This window comes from Ailuropoda melanoleuca, chromosome 15 (assembly GCF_002007445.2).
Source record: "Ailuropoda melanoleuca isolate Jingjing chromosome 15, ASM200744v2, whole genome shotgun sequence".
NCBI lineage: Eukaryota > Metazoa > Chordata > Mammalia > Carnivora > Ursidae > Ailuropoda > Ailuropoda melanoleuca.
The window spans coordinates 23,644,687-23,654,320 of record NC_048232.1 but is presented as its reverse complement, the minus strand read 5'-3'; positions in this window follow the sequence as shown (position 1 = coordinate 23,654,320).

Here is a 9,634-nt window from a genome sequence, read left to right as displayed (position 1 = left end):
TCTTCAAGTTGTCTCATGAGTGATTTGATGTATGGTCAAAGTACTGTATTTTTTTTTTTAAGATTTTATTTATTTGACAGAGAGAGCACAAGTAGGGGGAGCAGCAGGCAGGGGAGAAGGAGAAGAGGCCTCCTGCCAAGCAGGGAGCCCGATGCGGGGCTCAATCCCAGGACCCTGGGATCATGACCTGAGCTGAAGACAGACGATTAATGACTGAGCCACCCAGGCACCCCCAAAGTACTGTATTTTAAAATTATTTGAAATAATGTGTTTCCGTGTTTGTCATCAGTTTGATAAACAGATTACTTCATTTGAGCATTTTGCTTTTGACATTTAGGGTTTGCTTTATTTTCATTTTTATTTGTTTTAAAGCTATGTGAAATATTTACCTGATTCTAAAGTGAAGTCTAAAATACATGTTGTATTCAGAAAAGTCAAGTGTCTGTCTCTGGCTCTTCTCTTCTTCTATAGATAATCCTTTGATGTATTTTATAGGTTATCCTTTAAAAGTAAAAGTGTGCATGTGACAATCTTTCTTTCTTTCTTCTTTCTTTCTTTCTTTCTTTCTTTCTTTCTTTCTTTCTTTCTCTCCCTCTTCTCCTTTTCTTAGATAAATACTATGTATATGCTTCCCTATCTTGTTTTTTTCCAGCTAGGATTATGTTTTGATAATCACTTCATACTAGTGATAGAAATAATCTCCATTCTTTTTTATAGCTGTGAGTTGTAATAGGAAGTTTAACTTACAATTTGTTTCATACTTTGTAATATATCCTTTATATTTAGATTATATAGAATAGATTCTGTTCTCTGCAACTATATCCAAACCAATAAGACACCCTAGAAAAATCTCTTAAATGAGCACTGAGACATCAAAAGAATATTCACAGAAGCATTGTTTGTAGTGGCAAAACCTGGAAACAACCTAAATATCCATCAAGCAGGAAGGATGAATATACTGGTCAACCAATAGAATGCTGCAATAATGAAAATAAATGACCTATGGTCGTGTACGTTCTACATGGATGAATCTTAGAAATATAATATCATGCCTGAAACACAAGTTGTATGATATGCATTATTTCATTTTTAAAGAAGCAAAAGATGTGCAAAATGAACCCATATGTTGTACAAGGATACAATCATAGTGTTAAACCAGAACTAAAAGCAAGGTAATGACAAACACAAACTTTAAAAGGGTGAAATACCAATGGAAATGGAGTGGGTAAGGAGGAAGGACAGTGAGATTAGCCCTCAGAGTGCTTCAAAAGGGAAGGGAATGCTTATTTTTTATGCTAAGTGTAGGCTGCATGACATTTTTCTTTGGACTTAGGAGTAATAATAACTCTAACAGGTGTTAAAAATATTTTGTATTTATTCAATATTTAACATATTTTACTAAAGATTCATACATCGAATGGTAATGTTTAGAGATCAAGAACATGCAACTCTAAGTCGAATGAAAAAGTCAACTGACAATATTCTATGAATGGTTATTCATGGCTTGGAATAAATATTTCACAGCCAGAGTCATACTTCTAAGGTGTAACAACAATGATCTCTGGAAAACTGTACTCAATGACTCCAAAAGTGACTTGAATAATGGTGAAGAAGATGATGTCAAAGGCACAGGTGAATAATTTGAATACAATTTTTTTAATGTAATGTGAGAGTGGAAAAAAAATCAACATTGGTAAGTTAAAAGAGGTTTAATAATACGTGACTTAAGTATATATATGTAATTGGGCTAAGAACAATATTATCAACAGGTAGACATTTGACTATTTTATATACATTTGTGTATCCAAATTGACCAAAACCACCCCCTGTAAACGGTTTGTAGAATACCACCTCCCCACCCCCTGTAAGTGTAATGCAGGGTTGTGGAAATGAGAAGAGTCATTCTTTCCCTCTTTCCTCTCTCCTTCCTCTCCCCATAGGGCAAAACTTATTTTCTTGGTAGCCATAGTTATTTACTTTTTTAAAATTATTTTTTAAAGATTTTATTTATTTATTTTAGAGAGGGCATGAGCAGGAGGGGCAGAGAGAGAGGGAGAGAGAATTTCAAGCAGACTTCAAGCTGAGGGGGAGCCTTATGTGGGGCTCAATCTCATGACTCTGAGATCACGACCTAAAGCCAAAACCAAGAGTCAGTTGCTCAACCAACTGTACCACCCTCATGCCATAGTAATTTTTAAATGATGCCACCTGTTTCATCACTTTATTTTTGTCATCTGATGCCAACTGAAAACCATAGGCTCCTGGAACTAGCTGAATCCAAAGGCTGGGGTATGGGTGTGGTGGAAGAGGGCCCTCAGAATCCACATGCTTCTCTTGGGCCTACCTAGGCTCTTGGAAGTCATGCCTGCGTGGCTTTTTAAAGGGCTGCTTTTATCCTGAGTGATAGAAGACACTGAAAGTTTTGCTGAGCACTGCTCTAAATCACTGGGTCACTGTAGTTCTTCTTTTCCTGTTCCCAAACTGTTAACTGTCTTCTTGCAGTTTCACCAAAGATATTTTTAGGCTACTGAATTTTCTTGGCTTGTTTTATGCTTCCCCTTTAATTCAGCATTTCGAAGTTTACTTCCTTTTCTTTGTCTTCTATCTATGGGTATCTTCTACTTTATGGATTCACCAACTTCTTCCTTTTTATCATTTTCTGTGAGTACTCAACTGACTTTTTTTTCACATTGTCAGATATTATCGTGAAGTCTCTGAATTACCTGGACAGGTCCTCAGAGTGGTCATAGATTTTCAATAGATCCTTCATAAATTTTTGGTGATAAAAAGATATAATACAAATACCACCATTTAAGCTAACTATTTACCTATGCTATTCACTAGGTATACCTATACCTATTGCATTGCACTAGGCACCATCTACTACGTAGGAAAATCTTGATTGGTAATTTAATTTACAGTTTTAAGTTGAACAATTTTATAACTTTGATTTTTCAATTTACTTTAAGAAGTCAGGCTTTCCCAATTTCTACTTACCCAAACCACTTTTTTCTTTTATACAAGCAAAAGACACATTAAAAATGCATGCAATTCAAAAACGTTGACTCAGCCAATCTCTTGGATTCATTGTTTATGGGTTTCCGAAACTGGAGCTGATACTAGCAGGTGGGCACTGCTATGTATCTGTTCTGATTGGTTGGGCTTCCATTCTGAGCAGTCAGTACCCACTGCCTACCAAATGTTAAATATTTGTTGAATATTTTGATTATCACTTCTCCTAAGGTGCTATAAACTCATTCTACACTAGATCTGATACAGAAATTGAAAAGGAATATAGAACAGTTTAAGGAAATTTTCAGTAGAAGGTAATTTTCAGGATGAAGCATTACTGCTTCTAAAGAGCTGGTGCTCTAATTACCTCAGCAGAAATAAGGTCATGGCCACTCATGGCTTCTTGAGCTCCTTCATTAGGTCATTTCTCATGACTAGCCAAATCTTAAACAAGCAGAATATGATGCAACAAATACAGAATCATTTCTGTATATTTAAGAACACCCATGTATACATTATATACTTTGGAATAGCCCTGCCATGATGCAAATATAACTTTCCAACACAAAATTTATAATGAGTTTTTTTCTCTCAAGGACTTTGAGAACTGAATTATATACCTTAACATGTTCTCATTTTGAATGCTATTCTTTTTTGTGATTAAGCTTAGACTTTCCATTTGAAAGGTTCTGCAATGTTTGAAAAATAGACTTTCCAAGGCACTAACACAAATAGTAGGCGTATAAGAGGAAAACAGTCTGCATGACTGAAGAGGTGCAGTTCCTCTGTCTGGTAGGTGTTATTGATGAGGATTTAGAACTATGAGGCCAGGGTCTGTGTGCCAATATCAAGGGTTGGTGAGATTCTTATGGAGAATTTGAACAGAGCCCCAAAGAGCAACCTAGGACAATGGTGCAAGATCACTTCATAATATGCTGTAGCAGATTTTACTTAATTTGGAACCACTGTGAGTATCTGGTATTTTCACCTGATTTCCCAGATAGAAAGCTCCAATATGGGGGCTCTCTGATTCAAAACCACACATTTGGCATTGCTTATTGCTTGGCAAGTATTGGAGTAAATACTTTGGTTGTGGCAGAAAAGAAAATGAAGAGAAAAGAAGAAAAAATGGAAGAGAAAAATGTAAAAGCATAAAATAAAAAGAGGAGACATAGATTAGGAGGAAAAAAGATCAGAAGACTGAGATGGACAAGGGGTTAGAGGAGGGAAGAGCGGCCAAGGACATTATGTTGAAGAAAGGGTACGAAAGAATATTGGGTTGGAAAGAAGGCAAGAGACTAAAATGTGATTGCTGCAGGGTGAGGTCAATGGGGCAACTGAGCAAATGTGAAGTGAAGAGAATGAGGATGTGGATGTAGTTTCCCCATGCTGATGTTCCTACTGCTCATTGCTTTAGCAGGAAGGCTGATTCTGATGGCTGACAGAGACAGTCCAAGGAGAGCCAAGTCAAGTCAAAGCTGCAGGAAGAACAGAGGCCAGATGGGAACCAGGTTCATCTCAGAAAACTACTCAGAGGACGGGCCTGGAACAAAATGAACAGTTGTATGGTGAGAAAACACAGACACAGAGCTCTGTCCCAGCCAGGGAGCCTTTAGTCCACTCCTGTGGGGCCAGGAACAAAATCCAAGGCTTGGCTCCTGAACATCTATTTGAAAGCTGCTAATCAGGTGGGAAATATGGTGCCTGATGTCAGAGGCATACTTGGTCTTTCGTCAAGTGCTGTTCTTCCTGGAAACTGGGTATTTATTCCAGTTGAAATAATAAGTACATTGGAAACTTTGCAGCACCAAAATGAGATTTGAAAATAGTTGTCTCTGATCGTGTTAAGTGTAGTAGTACTTAACAAACCAGTGATTAATTATATAATATTAAAACCCATTGTTTTAAGAAATTTAGGCAGTAAATATAAGGTGAACATTTAGGATTTGCGAAGTTCCGTGTAGAATTCACATTCCATTGAACTCTTGTCTTAAGGAGAAATGGGTTGTATTTAGAATTCAGGCTGCATAGGACTGAATGTACAAGTTTAAACCAGCAAGTTTTAAATCAGACCAATACCCACATGTCAGAAGAGGCTGTGCTCGTGTAATTTTGGTGTTTCAAAGGAAGCAGAGACTGATGACTATCTTCAAAGACCTTGACTACAAATTGAATCAGGGGGTTGTCTCCTGAAAATCTCGTATAAATGTTTACAAGTGTTTCAAAAGGCAAAATAAAGAGAAAATGTGAAGGATTTTTTATGACCTTTTCATCTTGCAAATCCTCTGAGAAGTATTTCTAATGGATCAGTCTGCTTCACAGAGAGCTCATAAAAAATACAGAATGGTAAAGAATGTTTATCAATTCTCCAATTTTTAACATCGAGAATGACCATTTTTTATCCATTTTTAGAGCCTCTCCTGCTTTATCACACAAAATAGTTTTTCATCTGTATATTGGAGGCTTGTTATTAGCCAAGGTCTTCCCAAGAGAGGGAATTGATGTTTATTGCTTTTCTGCACACATATTCCCATCTAAAGACATGTGGGGGGGTAGTGCCTGGGTGGATCAGTCAGTTATGCATCCAACTCTTGATTTCTGTTCAGGTCATGATCTCAGGGTCTTGGGATCGAGCCCCAAGTGGGCCTCCATGCTCAGCGGGGAGTCTGCTTGAGATTCTCTCTCTCTCCTTCTCCCTCTGCCTCTCCCCCCACTCACGTGGCACTCAGATAAATAAATAAATCTTAAAAAAAAAAAAAGGCATGTGGGGGATCTGGGAGAAGGACTGTGTGAACCAGAAAAGGAGAGGCAAGAAAAACAGGAGCAATTCCTCATCACAGGACCTTTTCCCCAAAATCATTTTGCTGAAGGACACATGATACTTCCTCCCTCAAAGCTCTTAACCAAAACTTATTTGTCAGCTGCTGGAAAATCTCTCATTTTCCCCATTCTCTATTACCCTATACATAGAACCCCAGATGTTCTCTTTCCCAGCCCCCTTTTTTTTGAAAGAGACATTTGCACATAGCAGAACCCTTGATTCAGGACATGCCCCTTCCCTCAAACAAAAACAAAAAACATGGGTTTTGTTTAGTTTTTGTTTTGCTTTTGTTTAAGAGAAAGGACCCCTTTCCTTTCCAATTAGACATCTGCTCAGTCTCTGGGACATCTTAGACTCATCTGTAGAATTCTACCACTCATCTATCACCCCATAAATATTTGCTTAGGGACATTGTTTTTTTCTAAATGCAAGCTCTTGCGAAAGCTGAGAGCAATCATAGAATCATTCGATATAAAATGTTCCAAACAGATTTTTCTCTCAAGAACATAACATTTTCAGTCAGCTAAATATTCTTTTATTAAATGAGAGAAATAGGGAAATTGTATCCATACAAGATACACACGTGCAGGTAGATTAATGTGCCTACTGCTGCTTCAATCCGTTGTGATATGTTGTTTTGATTAAAACACAGGAAGAAAACTTGGCTTCCTATAGATACGCAGTCGGCAAAAGAGTATTTTGGTAACCTTTTTAGATAAGTGAGTTGCGCTGGGGAATCTGAAACCCTATCGATGAAGTTTTAGTGCTCTGCTACGTTAAATTCCACTGATCGTCTTACATTTTGAATGGGTCTTTTAGCTGTGTAGGATTTTGTATAATTACTTACGGATCGTGTAGAAAAGACTGATTTATTGAATTATGCAGATATTCCAATATGGGCACATTTAATTACATCATATAAAAATCGTATTCATGAAAATCACCGTTGATATTATCCTAAACGTCTTTAAAAGTTTACACTGGTGGATATGAATTTTCCAAAATTCCAATTTTTGCTTGAAAGCTTGAATTTTATCTTTGGCAACAATACTGCCAATCGTTTTCCTTGATGTGCCAGGCTCCTTTTATATGTTAGGAAAAAAATCTGCTACGTGCTCAAGTTTGAATAACAGTCATTTTCTGTCACTCATTCTTTGAAGTAAAAATGACGTTCCATGAGAAAAAAACAAACAGCCAGTTCAGCTTGTAACTAAATTGCATGAGTATTTTTACTTGAGCCAACTATTTTTTAGGGTATGAAGAACAAGTGTTTTTTGAGTACTTCTCCTTTCATCACCTAGTACTCAAGGGTGGAGATTCTATCGTATTTACTGCAGCAGCAAGAACAGACCTCAGTGAAAGTGGATTTTTTAAACTCTAGGTGTATGGTGGTGAAGACAACCAGCATAGTATAGTGTAGTTTGGTGTCACTGCCTTGATTCATGCCAAAGCACATGCAGTTTTGGTTTTTGGGGTTTGTTTGTTTGTATGTTTGTTTTGAGAGAGAGAGACAGAGCACAAGTGGGGTGAGGGTCAGAGGGAGAAGCAGACTCCCTGCTGAGCAGGGAGCCCAATGGGGACTCAGTCCTGGGACTCTGGGATCATGACCTGAGCCATAGGCAGATGCTTAACAACTGAGCCGCCCAGGGGCCTGCACATGCAGTTTTTAAGAAAAAAATATTTATTTATTTTAGAGAGAGAATGAGCTCATATGTATGAATGCAAGCAGAGAGAGGGGGCAGAGGGAGAGGGAGAAGGAGAGAGGCTAACTCCCTGATGAGCAGGAAGCCCAGCAACACCAGCTTGATCCGAAGACCCTGAGATCATGACCTGAGGGGAAATCAAGGGTCAGACACTCAACCAACTGAACCACACAGGAGCCCCAAGTACATGCAATTTTAATCACTATCATTTTTGCACCAAAATGTCAATACAGTAAAAGAAAAAGGCAAATAACATTTTACAATTATTAAGAAAATAATTTTGACTCCTTGGACCCCCTGAAAAGGGGTTGGGATCCCCAAGGTTGAAAGGACCACATTTTGATGTATTAAGGAGGGCACATATTGCATGGTGCACTGGCTGTTATTAGCAAGTAATGAATCATGGAACTTTACATCAAAAACTAGGGAGGTACTATATGGTGACTAACATAATAAAAAATATAATTAAGAAAAGGAAAGGACCACATTTTGAGAACCACTGCTCTAATTAATATGTAATATTGTTTTTTGTGTTTTAAATCATATACTTTTCCACCCACATTTCTACTAACTTTCCTCTTTGCCATAAATGATGCCTTTCTCTTTGATTTTGTTTCAGTTTTTACTCAAAATTTATTAGAACTCAATGAAGTCTTTGAAAATATGTCAGCAGTGTAAGTCACTTCAAGTATTTTAATATAGATAGGACCAAAGTAAATGTGACATGGTATAAAGGAATCCATATATAAAGGGGACTATGCTATATTTCTCTAGAGGCAAATATATTGGCTATTCCTCTAACACAACTCAACCTTTATCATTAGATACAAATCTATGCAATTATTGATGAAAATATGGTAATGTTACATGTGGTTCTTCTTGTCTTAAATTACTATGGAATATCAAAGTTGAAAACAATGTGTCAATTTCATACAGACACTTTTATATAAAAAGTCATAATTTTATAAAGATACTTTTTATATAAAAAGTAATAGGGGCACCTGGGTGGCTCAGCCCTTAAGTGCCTGCCTTCAGCTCAGGTAATGATCCCAGGGTCCTGGGTTCGAGCCCCACATCAGGCTCGCTGTTCGGCAGGAAGCCTGTGTCTCCCTCTCACACTCTGCTTGCTTGTGTTCCCTCTCTCACTGTCTCTCTCTGTCAAATAAATAAAATCTTTAAAATAAATAAATTTTTAAAAAGTCATAATATATCCACCTAGATAAAGCCAATTCAAAATATTTCTTTTTTTAAAACTTGTGGTCTGTCTTATTCTAGCCCTGTTCATTTTCTTTTTCTTTTTCTTTTTTCTTTTGAGACAGAGAGAGAGAGAGCACGCGCCTGTGCAGAGGGAGAGAGAGAGAGAGGGAGAGAGAGAGAGAGAATTTTAAGCAGGCTCCATGTCCATTGTAGAGCCTGATGAGGGGCTTGGTCCCACGACCCTGAGATCATGATCCAAGCCGAAATCAAGAGTCAGATGCTCAACTGATTGAGCCAGCTGCCCCTGAAAGTATTTCTTTTTGTAAGTTTTATACTTTTTGAGAATTTCATCTTTTATTTTTAAACCAGAAACCTACCAGCCCAGGCCCAAGCTGCTGATGATCAAAGTCATCTCAAAATTCAATTCGTGTAATTGATCCTTTCAGTCATGTTAAAATCAAATTTTTGGCATAGGGACTACGTTGATTTTTATAAATGATACTTTGTCATGTGCCTAATCTGATCCACTGTGTGTTGATTTTATGTTTTATGTTTTCAGAGGACAATCCTATTTGTCTTATTTTCATGTTCTTGGTATACCAATGATAGACCCTAACTCTGAAAAGAGTGGCCAACTGCACAGTCTTCTAGGTGACATACATGCCATTCTTCTGAAATACACATTGACCCTTAGCTAGAACAAGGCATCCCCTTTTGGGAATGCCTATGTGAAATTCTCCTCTCTGACATCTTAGTGTAGCCTACCATTACCTGTCAGGGTGTATCTGCAGAACCATCCTAAGAACTGTGTGTATCTGCAGAACCATCCTAAGAACTGTATTAGTTTCAACTCTGCCAGCCACAGAATTCAATTCAGACTGAAAGAAAACAAAAATGAAAA